Consider the following 25,046-nt stretch of genomic DNA (forward strand, 5'->3'; position numbering starts at 1 on the left):
ATTCGAACCCGAGACCCACGACATTATAAGTCACTCGGCCATCATAATCATAATCATAATTATTGGTTCAATAATCCTGTATTACATGAAATTTTTCCATGCTTGGTTACCATAAGCTGTTCAAGTTTGAGAATTATTCAACGTCACAATTAACTCATTTCACATTGGGTTTTGACATTTTTTATATCTTTGGCGTAGCAGAATATGTATCTACTAAGTAAAAAAATTGAAAAAGTTGAACATATTATGCATCCTCGAAAATTAAAAATAAAACATTTCGTCACCGCAATACTACAACTAGATAACTTGATTTTCACTTTTTTTTGAGATAGCTATTGAATACGATTCTACATTTCTACGAAATGATAAAACTTAAGTAAGTAGGTAAGTCAGAAGTATTAATTTTGTGTTTGAAAATATAAGATAACTTTAAAACCATAAATACATTAAATAAATTTAATTAAAAAATCTACAACATTTTTTACATTCAATTGAATATTATTTAATTTTTCTCAATTAGACAAAGCACAATTTTCCATTTATATTCTAAATATTAATTATAGCCTAGATTTATGTGAATAAAGTAAAGTTTAAATTTCATTTTCCCGACAATGACCAAATCAGAGTTATCTAGTTGTAGTATTGAGGTGACGATCTAATTTGTCTATTATTCCAATTGACTTTATATGTTTACCGTTTCTTGCTATTGTTAAGTGTTGACTTTACTTATGTAATGATTGAAATCGAATTGAATGTATTTAGAAATATATGTGACTATCTGCACCACAGCAGTCACATTACACTGCATAGTAATGATGCCGCAATTGGGTCTGCGTGGTAGATCTCTCATGGGTCACTTTGGATAAAATTTAATTAAAATACATCGGCTTTATCGAAATCGATCCCTATTAAATCCTATCCCGATCACTATTAAAATTGATGTATTCTTTATTGTTACCATACATTGCTTTATTTATTATAGTATTATTTTTACATAAATAATCTATGGATAAATAGTAAAAGTGACGGATATTTATAAGAATAGTGTGCCAATAGTTATAAACAACTGCGAATTCTTATACGATCCGAATAAAGAAGATCTGACTGGATGAACACAGTGTACTGATTAATGAAGGACACTTTTTTCCATTATTATTATTATTATATAAGTAAGCCAGTGGTCGTCATTTCATCATAACATAACAAATAAATATCGTTAAAATACAAGGCCATTAATTCGTCCATAATAATTCTCACGAAATATTTCACGATTGTTCTAAATGAAAAGAATTATTGTGAAGTGGATTACAACTGTAGATTTACTGGAGGGACCTAACAACAGAATTCTAAAGACCCATTTAACAAATTTGATTGATAATTATTAATACATTATTTTGCACAGTTAAACTTACAATTAAAACATATATATTAATGTGCGTTAGTTTAATATTTTCATCGTAATATTAGTTTAAATGGTTAGTTATCGTTTTTCGAATGCATGAGAGATTTTTGAAAAATTAGAAACAGTTTTAATGTATTTTAATTAATTTGGAAAAAGTCAGTTTTTACATTCAATAGCGTTAAGCAAAGACTAATACCAACTATATACAGGCCGTGGCACTGAATTGAAAATTACCATGGAAATGTTAGTTATTGATTATTAGTATTGAATGCAATGCGGTTATCTACCCGTAGGCAATAAATGGATATTTTTGATTGCATATTCCGTTCAAATTATTACCATTTATTTCAATATTTTCTAGAAATGAGTTATCATTTTGTATTGAAATAAAAACAATAACTAGTACTACGAACGACGTTTACAATTTCGTGTCATGTTTTGTTAGTAGGCTTTGCTGAAAACGCTACATGCTTTTGGGGTATGGATATACTTTCATTTTTTAAACCATGTCCGATCTTAAGAAGATCATATGGGCCTCCATAACGTGGAGATTGTATTGACAGATTTTCATTTTTACGAGAAATTGATATTAGTCACATCTCTTTAAACCTAATAGGTGCATAATCTGAATCCAAACACACATTGAAAAAACGACATGTGATTTTGTTTTTGCCAGACCCTGGATTCAATCGTGGGCTTAAAGCGTGGTCTTAGGAAGAATAATAAAATAATAACCAATATATAACTTTTCGTCGTGATTACCAGAATATCTGTTTCTGAAGCTTTGGGTTGAGGGTTTCAATTGGGAATCTGGAAAATTCTCATGTCTTAATATAAATGTGTATTTACACCTAAAGTATGAACATAATAGATTAAATGAATGGCTAGCAATCGTTTTTCAATTATGAAAAATTATTGTTAATGAACCTCTACTGGAGATGGCCAAAATCCATACGGGATTGAAGAGCCAATGATGATGATGCTGTTATGAAAGAATCACTACATATATGGGTGGTTCACAATAATTATAGATCAAGTCCATCAAAATGGATCCTGAAATATTTGGACCTAAAGTTAAAACTTCTTTTATAAAATTCAGGAATGTTTTCACTCTATATCCCACTTATTTCACTGTATATACTACATATTTTGATAGTACGTGGATCAATTTAAATAAATAGTCGAAACATAACGTATATTAAGACTTTATTAATATTAGCAAATACCTCTTTATACCGCTAAAGGAACTGTCAAAATGGAAATGATTCACATTCAATTTAATGTCTTATCAATACTAGTACTGTCATTTATGCGGAAAATTATAAAGCTACGATTGTGATATTAACACACAATATAGAAATCTATTTTATCTAGTTATTGAAACAAAAAAAAATCGAATTTTATGAAAATTGGACTTGATCCATAATTATTGTGAACCACCCATATATTGTATATACGTATTTGCAAAAAAATACAATAATCGATGTATCATGCGATACGTATGAGGAATAAAACACAGCGTGATTATCCATTATCAGACATCGCGATGAGTTGATAAAATTGCTCGCCCCAGAGGCATCTGTATTTTCGATTAGGAACATAAAACCGTATTCACAAGGGTTGCCAGTCACGTTACGCTATAAAATATATTTATAGGGCCGCAAATTATGGTTGAGTATAGACTTTTTTGGATAGTTAAATAAAAAAAAAAATATTTTGAGAAATTATTTAAAAATATATGGAGTGTACCCACATACATCGAGTTGTACCTATAATTTTATACGACGAGTGCACTGGTACATTGTAATAAGTATATTCATTATATTTAATTACTTAAGTTAACTCACTTCATGTTCAACCGTCTTCAAGGAACCTTCATCCCGATTTATCTCTCTCCAATCGGTCATATCCAGTAACTTTGCATTCTTAGTTGTCTACCCATCTCCTACAGATATGTAGTAGAATAGCAGTACGTTTCTACTTATACAAGCTTGTGTATAATACGATATGAATTTCGATTAAACTAAAACAATTTTATTTTCTAAGATTTTCATAGTGACACAAAGGTGGTGTGGAAAATAAATAATTGTATACTTATTTTATTTATTTATAAACGGCGCATGGAAATGGGAAAATTAAACAAAATATAGACAAATGCGTATAACATACATTAACTTACAGAATTAAAACAATAAATCAGAGCACACACAACAATTATAAATAATACGATATTACAATTAGGTAAAATATAATATATTATATCACAATACAAATAATTATTATTATAATTTAAGACAAAAAATAGCATGATTTACCATTATAAAAATAAAGTTCAGTAGGTACACAATACAAAGATCATTTACTAAAGTGCTTGAGTGACTGAACGGAGGTATTGAACATGTCAATAGAAGATTTGTTCGAAATACATATTCTTATTCGTGAGTATTGAATAATGAAGAGAGCAATTAATGACTTTAAAAAAATCAATCTGAAAAGGGCACAGATTTTTAAGGATTGTAATTATTATAATGCCAGAATTTGAATTTATTGGTGTCAATAAAGGGTCTATGTTTCAATATTAAAAGTTACGAAAAACTGCTTTCTACATTTGGAAAAAATTACATTAAAATAAAACTCAATTAAAATAAATGAACAACTCTATATAGTGTGAGTAAAATGTGTATATGTATAGATAATGGAATGTCTGCAGATCATCTGACCCAGCAGTTTGCAACATAAAATAGTTAGTGAAATATAAATGATAATAATATTCTTGCCAGATCCGGCTCGAAAACTATCACATGCGAATGCTTTACTGCGCAACGCATACCATTATGTTTGTCAATAATTGTCTATCGGACTTTATTGATAATTCGAATACAAAAAAAATCTCCAATTATTTACTGTCGGATTTGAAATATAATAATATGTTAAAAGGCTGTTTAGAACTAAGATGACCAAAAGATAGTTTTATTATTGTAGTATTCTATTTCCAATTGTTAATACTCGAAACGCAATCGAGTGTCCAGACGGTCCATTGGTATATGTATCATTGACAATTGTTTATGATGTATTTTGCCGCGTCTCCGGATGTTCAAGCATGTTCATGTACGTTAGCCATTACAGCCAGCAAACGCAAAGCTTTCAACCAATGTGAACTTTCATCCAATGCGAACTTTCATCGCTCAGGTATGCGTGTGAAATGTAAATTCTTTAGTTGAGAGAGGTCTAAGTACTTCAAATACAAGTAGCGTGGGATGTGAAGGTGTGTGTATATCCGGGAAGGCTTTTTATTTTATGTATAACTGAAAAAATATATTTTACGTAATAATAGAAAACATTGTAATAGACACCCACGGATTTTTTTGTATTTTTGTCACGTTGATTATTGCGTAAAAATTAAATTAGTGTATTTGGACTGACGCAACTTTCAAATGATCAAATGTCACTTCTTCAGATAGAATTACTTTGTATACATATCTATTTACATAAACAATGTATTCTACGTCATAGGATTTATGTTCAAATACCGCCTTCACTGGAATAATTATAATAAGCGCCGGATTAAGACTGTTAGGCCCCTTGGGTACAGTTACCGCGAGAGCACCTCTAGTAATATTTTCAAAAGAAACAATGAATTAATACAGTTCATTTATTTTTATAATGCTAATAAACAATAAAAATGTAAATATTTGGTTTGTCTAAATTCTTAGAAATATATTTCTAAATTGAAAGTAAATTTTTAAGAGTATCTCTTTTAGTTGCCAGTGAGTTCAGTCGTTCTCATGCTTATCCTAGTTTTAATAATTTAATCCGTAATTATTTAAATATAACATTTTGCGGGTTAAATAATTATAGAGTATAAAGCAAGATGGAGTTATAATATTACAATATTAAAAATATCATATTATCTTTTTCTCTTATTTGACATAACTCTTCGAAATATATTTATTGACAGGTGATTTATATTATAAATGAACCATCTCTTTGTAAGAGAAGGCAATTGCAATAAATGAATATGAAATATAGTTCAGGCTCTCCAATTAGTCGAGGCACTTGGGCTGTTGCCCCAAAATCCGATGACTTAATTCGACCTTGTGTATAATTATCATTTTTATTGACATCGAAATTTCTTCATAAAATAAACTGTCATTACAATCAATAATATCATGAATCACATGACATTTAGGGCATATTACTTCGAAGAATGGGTGCAAATTTCTGAAGATCGCAATGTACATATTTTCAGACGAGAGTCTTTAGATGCTCCAAGCACAAATTTTAAGGGAAGTTCTCGCTACTGGATATGCTCAAAAGGGTGTGGATATATTATGACGAATTATGTAGACAATAGATGATTAGCCTCACATTATATGGATACACAAGAATGTTTGAATTATGAAACAAGTAACGTCTTGGATACAGTCTAATGCTATGTGGTGGTAGACTTTGGTTGAATGTATATGTAATTATGTATTATTGTATACATACTTAGATTTTATGAGGAATGAATTTTAGCCAATTGCTCAACCGATAATATTGATGCCATGAGTCCAGACCACAGAAAGTATTAATACATATAATTCAGTTTCAGTTCAGCTTAATACACTACATTTTGAAGCAGAATTTTGAATGTGTGAGTGCCCTTTAAAAATAAAACATAGTGTGTGCATTACAACCTGTAAATACACTAAATATTGAATAAGCGTTAGTGCATATACCGCAAACAGTTATCAGAATGAAGGACAAGCTTAGAATGACGTATTCTTGATACGTATTTAAGTTTATACCATATTCTTCCACACTCGAGATCGGTTGCCTGTTACTCCACACCCGTTAGAGGAATGGGACAACTGGACTCCGGACAATTGGACGCCGCACTGTCGTAGACACGTATACAGAACGTAAACGAAGTATTTTAATCAGTTTCTATCTACTACTTAGTAGTTTGATTTCATTTTACTCTTAACATAATGTATTCTTTATTGCGGATTGAGAATTACCATGCCTAAGGCTCTATATAAAATAAAAAACTCGGTTTTCATTGAAACTTAAACATATGCATGATTAAATCATTATTAACGTCTGCATATTTACATTCTCACCAACTATTAAATCATAATATAATCATTTAAATATAAATAATAATATTAAATATATTTTTTTAAGTACCTATAAGTACCTAACGTCTATTTATTTTCGAATTCCGTGGCATCCAGTTATCCCGGTGCCAAATCGTCCTAGACCCCCCGTTACGTATTTCAGTTCCCATTAATTTATGTGTTCCCTGGTTCGGACACTCCAAAAATACATCGTAAATTTGACACGTTAGGTACTATTTGTCGCTTATAAATACACAGTATGAATAATACATAAAATTAAAAATACGTCTTTCGTGCTCCTGTTTATTTTGGCTATAACAAACTGCTGCCATATTAATGAAATGTTAGATTTTTTTCAAAAAGAAATCTGTACAAAATACAGTAGGTAAGCATTAATACTAGTTTTAATTATTAAACTCGGCAAAATAATATAAACACAATTATAGATCTTTAAAAATTAACATTATAAACTTTTATAATATAAAACATAAATAAATTATGTTTCCATATTGCTTTGCCCTTTGAAGCATTTTCTTTGTTACATAAATAATAATAATATGTAATGAAGTAAGTTTTAACAATAAAATACGAGTGTTAATGCAGCCGTCGTTAAACTTTCCACCGACGAAGCCTCTGAAGTAACTTTATTCAAACTTTTGTGACTCTCCTCATTCAGCATTCAAATGATCATGAAAATAAACATATTATATTCACGGCTAAACATAACTGCTATTGAAATACAAAAATATTGTGATCAAAAATACAGACATTCCGTATTGTATTAATTTATTTGTAAATAGAAAACTTTACTTTTAATTAATCGAGTGTAGGGATATCAAAAAGTATCAAGACTTTGAAGTATAAATCTTCAATAATTCTTTACTTATACCGATAACAATATGCGATATTTTTTCATAACAGAATATAGTGTTGACCTCCACACAACTTTACGCAAATATACGAAAATTGTATGTATATTTTTCTTCTTCTTTGAGTGATTTTTTCTTATGATGATTGGCGATCACATCGGACTCTATATATTATCACCCTAGGCTTTCAATCACCTTGACACTAGTGCCTCAATAAGTATGGATGACTTGCTCGCAAAAGAGACTGAATAAAGATGGATATTTAATAAACCATTTCATTTATTCAACGAATAATTTACAACATTTGAGATTATAAAATATGTATACACAATTTGAAAACACCTCAGATAAATATACCTACATACATAGATACGTATTTCAAGTAAGAACTACTAATTAATTTCGTCGTAATTAGATAAAATATCCGTAGCTTAATTGGTAAAGCACATTGGTGCGAATTCCAGTGGTTACAAGTTGAAGTCCCGTCAGGCGTCGTATTTTTTTCAAAAAATATTTTCAAAACACGTACATTACATATTATATTATTGTTGAATTGAAAACATGATGGATAAGTAATATAAAGTGAGTGCGTGGTCCACGTGTATTAAAAGCCAAGTCATAATTGGTTACATACCTATTTATTAAGACTAAATATATTACACATGTCTACAAACACCCTGGCTAGAGACAATACTTAAGTCTGGAATGAGATGAAGGTTATGTTTGAATTACTCATGGAAAAAAACAATGTTAGTGCAAATACGAAAAACTGTACATAACATAATTAACGCTTGGTATCTCCTATATATTATTATCCTAAGAGATTTTGGAAAACGCACCAACAGATTATTTAAGCGACATTTTATTGTTATTTTTACATCTTCACTTCGAAATGTGCGCTACCGATTCATCTACCGATTGAATTGAACACATTTCATAAATTTTCCATGATTTTACAGGTACGTGACGTTTATATCCGATATTTTCTTACATACCGTATACGATCGCCATATTTACTGTTGACGCCTAACAAAATTACATCTTCGTCGCTTAAGACCTTCTAATCCTTTATTGACAGATAGAACTAATTATTTTTATTCAAATCTTACCATGTACACATTGGCGCACTTAATTTTTTTGCGGTGAAAAAAATTATAATTTTGGAACGATTCGAAATCCTCCCATTGTCTGAAAACGCCCCCACTGAAATTATTCCATAGATAATGTAATAATTGTATCCCAAATTTGATTTTTTTAACTACGTCTTTGTGGCTGTTCACACACTAATTTTTTATTGAATAATTACCTAAAAGCTACTAATTTCCATAGATTACAATATATTGCAAAGAATGAAAGAAATTATTTTTTTAATTTTATTAATCAATCTGATATTACTACGTGAAAGACAGCGTAATAACAGGTGATATAATTTTTATAATATCTACATATTTATACCAATGATGCTACTCCTGTTAGATATACGAATTGTTATAGTTATCAAAATTTGTGGTATTGTATAATATCTACCTATTCTTATAGTCCTTATCATCATCAATTTGGGACCTATCCAATGCTGCACGAAAGCCTCCTTAGTCTTATTCTACTCCTTACTTACACATGAATTTATTGTTATATTTATCTAAATCAGTGATATTATATTATCTACCTATCTATATATAATGCCATTATTATGACGAGCCTCAATAAATTAACTGCTGGATGAAGGCCTCTCTACGTTTATTGTATTCTTGACAGTCTTGGATTTCTATATTTATTAAAAATGCTAATGTTATTTATCTACATATTCATATCGTCATCATCATAATCATCATCAACCAGGATCAATCCACTGCTGGATGAAGGGTTTCGCAACCTGATTTTACTACTATCAGTTTAACGAATTTGTGATATTATACCTATTTCTATCGTCCTTATCATCATCGACATGATCCAATCCACTGCTGGATAAAGGCCTCCCTAGCCTGATACTACTCCTTTCTGTCATATGAATTGCTGTATTTATCAAAATTAGTGATATTATATTATATCTATTTATAATGCCATTATCATCATGAGCCTGAATCAATCCACCGGTGGATGAAGGCCTCTCTAAGTTGTTTGTATATCTGTCGGTCATATACATTGCTATATTTATCAAAATTGCTGATATTATGTTTACCCATTCATAATATCGTCATTATCATCATCAACCAAGATCAATCCACTGCTGGATGAAAGTTATCCCAACTTAATTCTACTCTTCTTGGTCATATAATCTGCTATATATTTTTTTTAATTAAATTAAATTAAATTAAAATTTGTGATTTTATATACCTACCCATTTATATCGTCATTATTGTCATTATCGTCAACAATCTGTATCAATCCTCTGCTGGATGAAAGTCTCTTTAAGCTGATTCCACATCTTTAGGTCTTATAAATTCCTATTCTTATCAGAATTGGTCTATTCCTCTCAGATATAATATGTATTGCTTTATTATTTATCAACATTTGTCTCTATATGAATGTCCCGCACTGGGAAACTATATTGTTTAAGGTTAATTTTTAATTCAAAACTTGATTTTTTAAATATTATTCTATGGCTGCAAGCACTTATTTTTTATACACAATGAAATAAAATAATGTTTAAATTTATTTTTTATGCTGCTAACCTTTTTCTATTATGTAAATGGGACCCGAAAAAGATTACTATTTACATTATATTGGATCGCTTTTTATGATAATCACATATTATATTGTTATATATTCGAATGATTGAGATGTATAATTATGTATCATATTTAAATGCACATACCTACACATAATAATATATTGTATTAAAATTAAATTGTCACTGGTAGCAATCGGCGATTTCCAGCTGTTCTGGTAGGCCTAGCAGCCTGAAGTGGTGTCAGACGATATTTTGAAGGTCAGACTTTAGAATAGACTACGCATATGACTCCAGATTACTATTGGCAGTGACGACATGTAAATCGTAAAACTGACAAATCAGCGAAATGTCAAACTGTCTGACGTGAATGAAAATCCATCCCGAAGGGGAAACTATGGCGCCGTCTATAAATACTTTAGAAGAGGCAGGCCAAAGATTCGCTGGTTGGATAGAGCTGCCAAGCGGCCACACTAGATAGGGACAGGTGAATGGAGCTGTTGGAGGAGGCCAAGACCCATACCGGGTTGTCGCGCCCCTGATGATGATGATACATATTTTACAATTATATTAAAATTTAACACCATGTCATTAGGATGCCAAGCCATCTGCAAAACCTAGCGAGACAAACTGGTGACCGCCAGCTGGCTCTGCTAGTCCAAATTAATAAGGATGGATTATTATGGCAAAATGTTATAAAATGACAAAACTCCAGTAAACTACATACTCAAATAGGTAATCTTACGATTCGATAGAATGCAAACTGTTATCTTTGCTTGAAAGAGTTGAGAATCCCATTTTGGTTATAAATTATATCATTATCGAATCCTTGTAGGTACCCATGCAACGTCTAATTATTATAAAAACGAATCCACGAAAACTTTCTAAATCGTACCCATACAACGAAAATTGTGGAAACCTCCATAATACCAGAAATTGTTATCGTTTGATTTAATTGTGCAGAGATCATTTTGTTTTTTGCAAATCGCAGCCTTTTTATAAATCCACCCTTTTATTTTCTCATTCGCCTCGCCTCTACACTCTTTATTATATGTGGCATAATAAAATGAGGAACATCCTCCAAATTTATGCTGGCAACGTTCCAAGAGTAACTGTTCAAGATTTGATAAGTGCAGAATTACTGTCAACTTACTTGACAATTATTACTCCTATCGGCCTAGATACATATCAATTAGCCAGATTATTTATAATATACTAGCTGAAGTACCCGGCTTCGCACAGGGTCGCTTCGTGGTTATATTTATCTTAGATATTTGAAAAATAATAAGAGGTAATTATTTTTTTAATATTAAAATATCTGTGTAATACAATATAGCAATATGAAAATAATTCTAATAGGAGTAAAGGTCAAACATAAGAACACTAAATTAAAATCGAATCCAAAATATGAAAACGTTATTAATGTTATTAATATGTAGTAAAAAAAAAATCAAAATTGGATGGAACAAACAAACAACAAACTTTGTATTTTATATAATAATAATTTAGAAACCTTTGCAGGTGTGCGCACAACAACTGACAAAAGTTTCATCGCAATCGGATGAATGGTATAGGAACGCATACGAATAGTAGAAGAAGATGATTTTCTAATTCATAAATCTTCGTTGGCATGCGCATGACAACTCACCAAAGTTTCATTGCAATCGGATTAATGGTATAGGAACGCATACAAATAGAAGAAGAAGAAGATGGTTGTACTAATTCAAAAACCTTTGCGGGCGTGCGTACAGCAACTGGTCAAAATTTCATCACAATCGGATGAATGGCATAAGAACGCATACAAATAGAAGAAGAAAAAGATGATTTTACTAATTCAGAAACCTTTGCGGGCAAGGGCACAACACTTGATCAAAATGTCATTGCAATCGGATGAATGGTATAGGAACGCATAAGAATAGAAGAAGAAGATGATTTTCTAATTCAGAAATCTTTGTGGGCATGCGCACGACAACTCACCAAAGTTTCATTGCAATCGGATGAATGGTGTAGGTACGCATTCGAATAGAAGAAGAAGATGATAGTTTTACTAATTTAGAAACCTTCGCAGGCGTGCGCACGACATCTCACCAAAGTTTCATTGCAATCGGATGAATGGTATAGGAACGCATACGAATAGAAGAATATGGTTGTACTAATTCAGAAACCTTCGCGGGCTTGCGCACAACAACTGGTCAAATTTTCATCGCAATTGGATGAATGGTATAAGAACGCATACGAATAGAAGAAGATAGAATGAAGAAAAAGAAGAAAATGATGATTTTTCTAATTCAGAAACCTTTATGGATCTGCATACAACCACGTACCGAAATTTCATTGCAATCGGATGAATGGTATAGGAACCAAGGAAGAAGAAGAAGATACTTGTACTAATTCAAAAACCATTGCGGGTGTTACCACAATAACTGACGAAGGTTTCATCGCAATCGGATGAATGGTATAGGGACCATACGAATAAAAGAAGATAGAATGAAGAAGAAGAAGAAGAAGGAAAAGATGGTTGTACTAATTCAGAAACCTTCGCGGGTGTTGGCTCAATTATTGACGAAAATTTTATTGCAATCGGATGAATGGAATAGGAACGCATACAAATAGAAGAATATATAATATAATAAAAAGAAGAAGAAGAAGATGGTTGTACTAATTCAAAAACCATTGCGGGTGTTACCACAACAACTGACGAAGGTTTTATTGCAATCGGATGAATGGTATAGGGACCATACGAATAAAAGGAGATAAAATGAAGAAGAAGAAGAAGATGGTTGTACTATTTCAGAAACCTTTGCGGGTGTTAACACAACAACTGACGAAGGTTTCATTGCAATCGGATGAATGGTATAGGGACCATACGAATAAAAGAAGATAAAATGAAGAAGGAGAAGAAGATGGTTGTACTGTTTCAGAAACCTTTGCGGGTGTTAACACAACAACTGACGAAGGTTTCATCGCAATCGGATGAACGGTATAGGAACCATACGAATAAAAGAAAATAGAATGAAGAAGAAGATGATGATTTTTCTAATTCAGAAACCTTCAGGGGCGTACATACAACCACTTACCAAAATTTCATTGCAATCGGATGAATGGTATAGGAACCATACGAATAAAAGAAAATAGAATGAAGAAGAAGAAGAAGATGATGATTTTTCTAATTCAGAAACCTTCATGGGTGTGCATACAACCACTTACCAAAATTTCATTGCAATCGGATGAATGGTATAGGAACGCATACGGGACAGACACACAGACAGACAGACATACAGACATTTATTTTTATATATTAGTATAGCCTATACTCTTCCCGCAAGTGCAAGCAATAAGTTTACAAAGTTTTATCGCAATCGGATGAACGGTATGGCTGCGCATTAAATACGAACAAACAAACACACAAACACACAAATATTAATTTTTATATATTAGATAATAGTTAGTTACGTTGTAATATTAAGTGTGTAACTATGTTGGTAACAGCCTTGGCAAATATATGTGGGAGTATAAAATAATGATGAATGTTACAAATTAATCTGTGATTCCTTCATGATAGATAAAGGTACAGCTCCACCAGACTATTTCAGTTGGCAGATGATAGAGCAAAGATCATCCAGATGGTTGATCCGTTAGGTTAGAGTGTTAGACTCAGGTTCGAGGATGACACGGAAAGAATAAAAAATCATTTTCAGTTTCACATTAACGTATTTCTTTTTCAATAAAATAATTAAATAAGAGAAAATATGATGTATTTAGAATACAATGAACTCGGTCTCATGTTTTAAATATGCGCAGATAATTCACAACAAATAATCGTGTGAACACTTTTTACTGCACACTCATTTTTGATAATAATAAATTATTGTGTTAAGGGCAATACAGGTCAATTAATATATTATTATTAATTAATTGTTAATTAATAATAATATATTATAACCATACGTTATACATCCGGAACAATAATAAACCTACGTGCCATACTTCAGTAGGTTCCTTCAAAGTCTTACCATTATATTATGAGATATAATATTATATTAATTTTAACAGACAGTCTTTAAAATTTATGATTAAATTTTCATTGTCACCCATCGATTTTAAATTCAAATGAAGAAAATATTCATTCTCATAAATATTCATTTTATGATTTTTTTTTTTTTGTTAAACACCACAACTGGCCGTGAAGCCCAATAATAGTGGTAAAACTCCCAGGCTTGAGGAATTTACACATTAGATTATGTAAATATATTTTAGCCTCACTGGGAATCGAACCCAGAACTCTGCGATGGAAGGCCAGCGACTTGCGCACTGCACCACGAGAGTCTATGTTAAAGAGTTATGTTTTTGAGGTTGTATCAAAATAGGTGTAATGGCAATTGCTATTATTATGATTCCCTAGTTGGATGACACTTTTCCCATGAACGTTTTACAATATATCGATTTTGTACGCGTTTTATGGGTGTGTTGCTTTTCTATTTTTCCATGGAAATTTACTACTCGTTGACAGTATAACACCATGACTACTGCCCATATTAGCAATGCGTTTTTTATAACTTGAGTGTGTTAGTTGACATGTCGGTTACTACTACTTTTTATTTATTTTAAAGATATTAATAATAAATTATTCATTGTTTATTAATACTATCAATTCCAGAACATTACTTTAGTAAAATTTGTATATAAACACTCCAAGGAATTAACAGTCTACTTATTTCACATAATTTAATACATATAATGATCAGTTTTGTTTTCTTAGCAGGGTATTTTTGGATATTGTTCTCTCAACCTGTCATTTGAGAATGTCTTATTAAATAAAGTAATCCTGTCTAAATCCATAATATTAGTATTGTGTTTTATTTGACCAATATTACTTTTATAATTGAAGTGTATTTCAGGCAATTCCACATCGTTATCCAACCTACTGATTATGAAATTATAAATTTATCAAACCAAAAATCTATGGAGTGAACTGAATTAATAAAATTATAACTAGTGCATAAATATGCTTTTCCTCATTTCCGCTGTGTAGTAGTGATTAAGCATTTATCTCTAAAACTAAATCGCGTGTCACGGGTTCGATTCTCATGTCTGGAAAATTTACATATTGTTTTTAAATGTTTGTTTGTTACAGAACAAAAACTCACTGAGATTAAGCAAATATATAACAAAACTATTCCCTCTAAAAATGACCCGTTTTGATAAACTCCATTATTGAACTTAGAAAAATCTACCTACAAATAAAATGTGTTTTAGGTAATCATTTAATTTCATCATTAAAAATTCCACAGAATATTATTTAGTTATATATTATTATGTCTCAGGACTGTCTGCTTAGAAGGAAAAGTGGTATTTATGTTAGAATTTTCATTTCTATAACTAACATATTGGGTGTTTAGACATAATATATTATTATGTAAAAGTGATTGGCAGCTAATATTCGTACAAATCTGTTGACGTATATACTTATTATATTCAAAGTATTAGCCTGAGAGCACATATCATTGAAAAAAAAAGATATTTTTCTATTCGGGAAAAGATTCTCTCTTGAATAAATTTTAGGTATATTTTTTTATAATGTAGATATTATACTGTCTGCTTGCTGTCAAAAGTCACTTATTAACATTATAAAATGTATCTTTTATAATATGCGTTATATCTTATTTTAACAGGATAACAGAATAATTAAGTTATTTATTTTAACTTCGTATTAATATTTTTTATTTCAATGTCGATCTCTGCATGCAACGTTGAATAATATTGTATGTTCAAGAACGAATGCTACATTCTTAAATCATGTATAATATTCATCGAAAAAAAATACAGCAAGTACTAGTATATTAAAAGCAAAGTTTGGAGAGATCTTGATGCCATCAATATATCAAGAATAAAATTATAGTTAATAATTGATTCAAAAGCATAAAATATAGTAGATAATTTTAACGGAGTTTGATATAACACATCGGACGTATTTATAGTTGTAATTCTGGCGTGATTAGTAAAGCAAATTGCACTGGTTTTCAATCATACATGTATATTTATGAGGTGGTCCAATTTATGCTAACATACTAGTGGGTATATATAGCCAATATGTCTCAGTTTTAATAGGCTGAAAATGAATCTAACTTGTTAATAATTCATCTTTTGTGTATATTCATAAAACCATAAAGGCGTATGTTAATCATTATCATTAAGAGCATGCAAACCTAAACTGCGCTTTTGATCCAAGATAATATACTGTGCCCAAAATACAGTTATATCAATACGTCATACAATAAGCAATAATCTATATTTAGTCTAACAGAATATTGATTGTTATTCTAATCTTTTCAGTTTTTTAACAGGTTGTATTTTTGAATCAAGCCAACTATATGATAATGAAACATATGGAATACAGTAATTCATTGTTTGACTTACGAGAACAGTACTATGACCAAATAGCTTAACCCACGTTTCATATTGACCACGCAATTTTTAAACATCGGTTTTACAATACCCAGCATATGGTAGCGAAAAGCTCAAATAAAAATAAAATAACGACACGAATTCTAAGACAACAATATGTGATGCAACAGTTCTGTGTGGGTTGTGCCTGGATGCGCGCGCAGCATTCCTCTTGGCCGTATAAGCGAGCGTCGGAGGGACCCTTCCTCACTCGCAAACCTACCCTCGAAGCCTCAACCAGCGGGAAACACAGCCTGAACGCCGAGAAGCTACCCCACCGGGACAAGAGTCCGACCCGACCTGCAGCGCCCTTTACAGTTTTTTTCTTTTCGATTAGTTTCCGTTGTTTGCCATACTGCTACCGACGCGGGCTCTCCGCAACGTCACTAGATCATTAAAAGAGGCTTTAAGCTCATCCGGTTCTGTTTGAAAAGTTTTCGAAGTCAGGTGCTTTTTTTTGGAGCTTTTTCGCAAGAGTAAAGTGTTCGACAGCTGTTGAGCTTCTAAGGTAAGAAAACATGCACTTATTTAATTTTTAATATTTTTAACAATGCCAATTCTTTAAAATATTACAAAATAGCATATTAAAATTATAAATAGAACTTTCCTGTAGTTGGTAACTTTTTGACTGTAAAATAAAATATAATTATAGAGTTTGTTACAATAATATGTTTATTATATAGCAATTTTTACAGACGATATTTATAATAAATTCAGATAAACTTACTATTTCGTAGTACAGTTTTTTTTATAAAATATTACATTAATTGATTTATATATAAATATTTCAAAAGTTAGAATAGATATTATAAAAGAAACATACGTTTTTTTTAATGTGATGTTAGATCAAATGACTTTTATGAATAAAACCGTATTGTAAATGTATCTACTCATAGCATATTTTATTGATATTATTTCAATTTAATCAATAGCTACTCGTATCCACCTAGGTATTCGTTTAACATTTTCAAAGTAACATTTATTTATATATTATCTCAATCAAATTTGCGATGTATTTCCACAGTATATTGAAAATATTAAATATTTATATAAAACAATTTTATTCTCTCCCACGTTTTCAGAGTGTTTTAAAATAATGCAATAGTTATATAATACATCTAATACACATACAAATTATTGGTTTAAATAATATATAATATTGACAATATTTTTTAATGTTGAAGAAATACGTATTATTGACCGCAAAATATGGTATCTATGCACTATATTTTCTTGATATTCAACGTATTTATTTGGTGATAAAATATGATACTTTAAAAAATCACTTTGTATTTTAGTACCAAAAGCTTATTTTTCTTATTAAACTTATATAAAATAAGAAAATATGGTGACTGATGAGTAAATTTACTACATAATTATGTTGCTTTATAACTAAAATATTTATTAACTTAATAATAAAGGGTAATGAAAGAAATCTATTATTATCTAGTATATTTTAAACTATTATCGTAAAAAATAGTCATTATACTTATTAATTTGTATTATAGCATTTTTGTTGTTGAAAAGATAATCATTATGTTACTAACGGTCCATTAAGTGGAAATTTACGTATTTTTTGTAATATTCTACAAAGTATTTTTTAAAGTAGCTACTTTGTGTAATGTAATACTGAACCATATTGAGTAAAAAGGTTTGTGCGAATAACTTTCAATCACTATTACGCTACATTTAGTTTATGTTGTCTGTTTAGGTTTAACTTTATTGTGTTTTCAAGGGGTTTTATTTAACTATGGTAAAAAGATCTCCCCTATACTGCGGGTACCGGAACACTAAAAATCCCTACAGTACATTAGGTCGTTATATGTGTATTTTAATGGTTACATTAATTTTATCTAGTCTTTATGATGTGCCGAATCTGTGAAATTTTCTAATCTGTAAAATTGTAATATTGAGTAATAATATTATTAAAATTTAAATGGTGTAGTGCAGTTAACTAGTTATTATTTTATCATTTTATAGTAAGCAATTATTCAATTAATCGTAGATGATAACTCGACAATATATCAGTGATGAATTAATAAAATATTTAGGACAAACTTATCATTTTTTTTTGTATTTTAAACAATAAAAAATTGCTCATAATTTTTTTTGTAATGCTTATCATATATTTATTTTAATGTCATATAGGTTCTATGTGTACATACAATACTATTTCTCAGTATTTTAACTGTAGCTTTATAATTTGAATTCGGAATACTATTGCTAGATCGATGACAATATAATTTGAATACTCTGAAAATGGGTTCCTACACTAAATACACTATCGTCATATATGAGGCGTTTATTTTCTCATTGCATAAACGTTGACAAATATTACATATATTTGTGGAATTATTGAAATTTTCACATATACCTAGATTTCACAATATTATATTATTATGTTTATTGGTATTGATGCAATGAGTAACAGGAAAAGTTATCATTCAGTTAAAAGTCCTGGCGTATTTATGGTGTATTTATCATTATTGTAAAATATATTTTAAACTTAATTTAATTTATTTTCATATTATAATCATGTCTCTTGATGGGGAGATCGATTAGAATTTTTAATTCATGTTTTTTTTGTATTTATTAAATATTTAATATTCTGCAATTGAATTTTGAAATATCACAGATAAAATAAAAATATATGATATGCTTTATTTCGTTTAAATAAATTATTGAAGTTATATTTTTTGCTATCAAAATATATTTTTTAATTTATTATGTTTTTAATTGGCGCTACACAATCCGATGTTAGTCTTGGCCGCGTTACGAAGGGGCTTCTTAAATTCTTTATTATCAGTCAAGGCCCATAATCTGGGTCCAAATACTGACTGAAAAAAAAGAAATTTAAAATAGTAGACACGGGATCCACACAGAAGAGGATACTACAATTCGTCAATCACGGACGATTTTCGTTTCTTTAATTTGTTTGTTGACGATTTACAAAATAACATCAAAAGTACTTCTTTTATACCGTAGAAAAAAAAATATTCCAAACACAGTTTTGGTCATAACTTCATTATTTTTTATTACGGAAAGATTTTCCCCCGCTTAGTAGAAAAATGTACTTATTAACTTAGTAATTTTCTCAACCTATTTGTTACGATAAAAATATTTATTATACGTTTTAAAAGTGTTTTTTTCTTAAATTTTAAAGTAGTTAAGTATATAGAAACAGTAAAATTTTGAAAGATAAATGATAACAAAGAGCAAAAGTCTATTAATTAAAAAGATCTTTTTGTGAAAAGTTTTAAATATGCATATTTTTTCCATATCGCTTCATAAATCCTGCCTTAACCAAATATCTCAAAGCATAGTAGCTTAACTCAAAAAGTGAATAATTAAAAAGTTCAACACCAAAATAAATTGGCTCACAAAAGTTATATTTGTAATGGAAATTAGCCCAAATGACTTGGGCGCGAGAATTTTATTTTCGCTCTAGGGCAAACGGTAAGTAGGCAGTTGTAATTTTTCACAACGTGTAAAAAATAATTTCGTATTAAAACAACAAAAATTAGCACTGTATATTTTGTATTGCAAAAAATACGATGTATCTTGTAATTTTTGGATGAAACATTTTTTTAAAGGTCAATTATAATTATTATTGCTGACTTACGTAGGAGAATATAAATTTTAATATTGTAATTCAGGTGGGGCTAAAACGTGCTTCAAACAACAAAAATGAATGAGTAATTCAAAAAAAAAACAAACAGAAATTTTATAAAAAAATATAGTTCAACTTATTTCTCTAACAATAACAATATGTTTAATTTTAAACGGCTTTTATTTATATTAATTATTTACCTTGATAACATAATGTTTTTGCATAATATTATATCTTCTCGAAAAACAAAAAATTCTATCAAAATATAGTAAACTGAAAAACACATTTACATATCATGCACTTACTGTATTTTAAATTCGTTTATTAAAAGCAAGATAACAATTTTACCAAAATAATATTTATTTTGTTATTTTATACTTTTTAATATGTATTAACATTTTATATTTATTGGGAGATAAATTGTTTTCTTTCCACTAGTTATCCTTTTGCTGTTTATTGTTAATAAAATAAGTTGTAGTTATTGAAAAATTGTTTTGTAATATATTCTTGATTTTTGATGTTGTATGTATTTACATATTAGTGAATCTGCGTAAATGAATAACGATGGACGAGTGAAATCATATCCGTTTATGTAGTCATCGATTATGGGTTCGAATTCTTGGTCCTGAAAATTCACATATTGTTTTTAAAAATGCGTCTGGACCCCGAACATCGACCGAATAGGCTGAGCAAATAAATGGCTAATATCCATTCTCGTAAAAAACCTCTCTGTGAAGCAGCTAAGATTCAAATTTGATTGTACAGCTAATGAACAAAGAAAAATAGACACCCAATTAAATGTGTACTTAATTCATTTTCTTAATAGATTTTATGAATTTTGTAAAATATAAAAAGAACAACCAATTTCATTATAAACCCGACCTTGCGAAAATTAATTTTTAATATCCTTTTTTGTAAATAGTGGTGGTGGAAAATTGCATTCTGTAAAATATAAATTGCTCTTTTCCCTTGCATATTTTTAAGTCTCATTTTATCACGAAGTTTTCTGATTACTATTTTGATTGGTTTTTCATATAGGTATAGTTTATTCTTATACATATGTTCAAGTTCATGCTTGTAAGTAGGTAAAGCGTATTGCTTGACATATCGTTCCAACTGTAGTGCTATTTTACATTGAAGAATTAAACTCCAGATTATTAAAAAATGTACTTGGCTTAATCAAAATATCTTATGTATTTTTAAAAATAAACCAATTGATTTTACTTATATAATAATTAATGGTCACTCATTTCCAGTAATTAAGTTTACAGTTTTATGTGATGCATTATATTTTGGGGAGAAAAAAATGCCTTTATAAAGTAAAGTATTATTGTATACCTGAATGAACAAATAAATTCACATTTTGATTAAGAAATTAAAAAGACCATGGTACTCGTACCTACCTACATAATATATTAATTTAATTTACGCAATAATTCACGTCCATTATAATGCGTATTTTTGTCTTGGGATTTATACATTATATTATTTGGTAATGAATTTTTTCTAGAATCTACGGTTCTATATTATATTATCAGTTGTTTTTGAGTTTGAAAAAAGTTGAATACCATTATTAAAATATATAGAACAAACATAATTCAATAAAAATCATTACTTTTTACAACGTTTTTCTTAGCTCGTATTCTTATTTGTCTGGTGGTTCTTTGTCCGGTACAAATCTTGCAATCGATTTTTAACTAACTTCCCAAATAGTTAGACATTTGAAACCTTTAGAATATACCAGAAGACGTTGCCAAGCCATCTTTAAGTAGAATTGAATTCATTTCAGAATGACATTTCAGTATTATTTCTATCAAGTACAATTTTTTTTTAATCGTCAAGTCAAGTCTATGTGATTCAACAGAAAATTTAAAAACGTTGTATATAAAAAGTTCTTTTTATCTTGTAATTATTTATATGCAAATCTTTCAAAAAATCTTAGTTATGTATGGAAGAAAATTATGGAAACACAAAAACAACTATGAAATTACAGTGTATCTATTTTAAATCTTTGCTCTAAGACCATCTATTTTGATTATTTTCATGATACCTATCTAATCACAAATATTATATATTATGTAGTTTATTTGCAAAAAAAAAATCTGTCTCTGTTTTGATACAATTAAAAAACTACTAAACCAACATTGATGAAAATTACACCAATCTAACAAAACAAAAATAACGCACTTGCAACAATTCATCACGTTTATGTAAGTTGGTCAGATTACAGTGATGGAATGACAGAGAGACGCACGCCTAAATATAACCGTTATACACTCATTTGATTTTTAAAAAATCGAAACTAATCCGTCTATTTCTTCATTATTTATATATTCTGTGTATTTGATTATATAAGTACCTTTTTCAGTTATCTTTGCTTAGAATAGACATGGAAACAATCTATTTCTATAATTGTATTTAAGGTACCAGATACATACAATTTGTATTATATAATTAGTACCTACTTAATTTATACAGGTAAGAAAATAGATATGTTAAATAAATATTTTCTACAAACAACGTATGCTTTGATAGTATTAGTTTTAATCAAACGTTTTACTACTGTAGCGTAATGTCCTAGAGCAGCTGTTAAAAGCCGATTAAAATTAATTATTATCGAATATCCTAAACGATTATTTTGATGCCCCAAATTTGTCACCCCTTAATACTAGGTTAATAAAAAAAATAAAATTCAAAGGCAATTTCAAAGACTTGAAAATTAATAAAAACATTATTTTATTAATCGGAGTTTTAATATTATAGAATTTCCGACATAGAAAGATTCTTTTTTACACAAAATTTTACCATATTTTACGGAAACCGTAATTTTTAACATACATACAATTAAATAGGTACCTGATCAACTTTCGATTTAAAATTACGTATCGGAAATTTAAAAATATACAGTGGGTAGGTACTTGCCTAAGCACGATTTTTAAAAATCGTTTATTAAAAACAAAGGAAAATTTATGACTCCATTTCATTACGTCTATTGCTAAATTTTTTTACAGAAATGTTTTACGTATCTAATATGCTAGAACTGAGATATTCTATTGAGACTTTGAGAGAAAGCTACTAGGTATTTTTTTATATAACCATGATTGATTATATGTATATTGTATATATATAATAATCAGTTTATATATGATCCTAATTGAATTTTATAATATTATTGAAGATATTTGCCGTCCCTGAATTTTGCCACCTGAGTAGTATAATAGCCTTTAATTACATTTTTTTCGTATAGTAGAAAAGTAAAATTTAAAATAAATAATACGGAAAATATAAAATATGTTATTTGTTATTTATTTTATAGTAGATCATTTATGTAGGTTCTGTTTGACAACAATAAGTCGGCGATAACAGGAAGTCGCTGTAGTCGCATCTAGAAGACTTCTCAGTGACGTACCTGTCACGGCAGAAACGCGTATTAGATTGGCTCTCTTTTTAGATGTGACTCATTGTATTCTTTTTATTTACCAAAAGTTTACTAATAATAATTTTAGCAACACTCTTGATAATTTTAGACATATTTTTATTATACAAACCTCCAAATTACGTAAATTGATAAATCCGTACACTACGGGAGCGTAAAATGAAAAGATAAATTTGGGGGCGTTCCTCATTTGAAAACGGAAATGCGATTATATGCACTGGAGGTGATTGTTAGTTCACAGTTTTTACACGTGGACAAGAAGTTCTTGTTTGATACGTTCTATTATTAAAAATATGACGTGGCGGTCACAGTCAAAATTTTCCTAGTATCTACAATCTTTAAATAACAATTCAATTATCTTCAGTGACAGCCAAAATGTTTACGTTTGTAATTTAGGTAATACTTGTCCGTCAATATCTGTCCCATTTATTATATGTTATTATTGAACTCATTCTGCTTTATTGAAAATATCAATCTAACTACGTAATTACCTAATCATTTTTATTCGCTATCGAAATAAATAATCGCGTACGTCGTTCACGTGCAACTAACCGTGACCGTACAGCCTATCAGGATGGTTTTCATACTATATAAAAAAATACGTGGCTATGCTTTTGAAATAATTGCCATTAAATCAGATTTACCTATTGCAATGATACTTAAGCACAAAATATAGTATATTTTTTTGTGTGTTTGTGTGTTTGTGTGTTCCGCTATAACAATTACACTAATGGCTAATAATATCAATACAAATTCAACTGCATTATGAAAAATAGGTAGATTTTATTAGGGTAAAACTCTAAAACTGCTACGCCAATTATTATAAAACTTAGGTATAATTATACTGAATCAATAGGTTTAATTTTATCGAATTTTATATTTATCTCAAAAGTACGGGTATAAGAACACGTGTCTAGATCTAATTATTATTAACAAAAAAATAAATATTATTTATACATAATTTGAAAAGATCCTGCTAGAAAAATATCACGATATTTTGACTCGAATCCGCATCCACAGGATTTATGTCAATGTGCTTTACCAATTGAGCTATCTATGTTCTACCTAAACATGATACAATTAAATTAGTATATATCTGAACTGTTTTAACAAATTACGTAAATAATAATATAGCGATCAGCTTTTTTGGTTGGAATTAAGGTACCAATAGTTAGTAATTACCTACATTGCTAGCCAACGTAAAAAGCTTAAACGTACGTCTTATACCTGCCGATAATTAATTAAACAGTTTTTTCATTCAACGAATTACAAGATTGTAAATCATTCTTTTTATTTCCGTTAAATTCGTTGCTTGTCAGTAATTTTAAATAATATATTTATCCATTCATGAAACGACATGATTTAAAAAAAATGAAATGTTGTCAACGCGCACGCGTTATTTCAAAAACTCCCCCATGTCACCGAGCTGACTCGCTTGCCTCGCATCCGAAACTAATGGGCAATACACGAAAACTCCCTGGAGATGGAAATCTGGAAACTTGATCAGCTCTTTAA

At 29.5% G+C, this 25,046-nt stretch overlaps 1 protein-coding gene across 3 annotated transcripts in view; it reads left to right on the top strand.

The window, feature by feature from the left end:
* Positions 1-16,709: 16,709 nt before the first annotated feature.
* The window catches only part of LOC147078048 (xibalbin-1-like), a 233,374-nt gene continuing 225,037 nt past the window's right edge, over positions 16,710-25,046 (top strand). For all 3 annotated transcript variants that reach the window (XM_085961159.1, XM_085961160.1, XM_085961161.1), the window contains exon 1: positions 16,710-16,993. The gene's annotated coding sequence lies outside the window, so the exon portion shown is untranslated. The remainder of the gene's footprint in view (positions 16,994-25,046) is intronic.

The sequence above is a fragment of the Rhyacophila brunnea genome, unplaced genomic scaffold (genome assembly GCF_057557595.1).
Source record: "Rhyacophila brunnea isolate RB1 unplaced genomic scaffold, BYU_Rbru_1.0 scaffold_12, whole genome shotgun sequence".
NCBI classification, from domain to species: domain Eukaryota; kingdom Metazoa; phylum Arthropoda; class Insecta; order Trichoptera; family Rhyacophilidae; genus Rhyacophila; species Rhyacophila brunnea.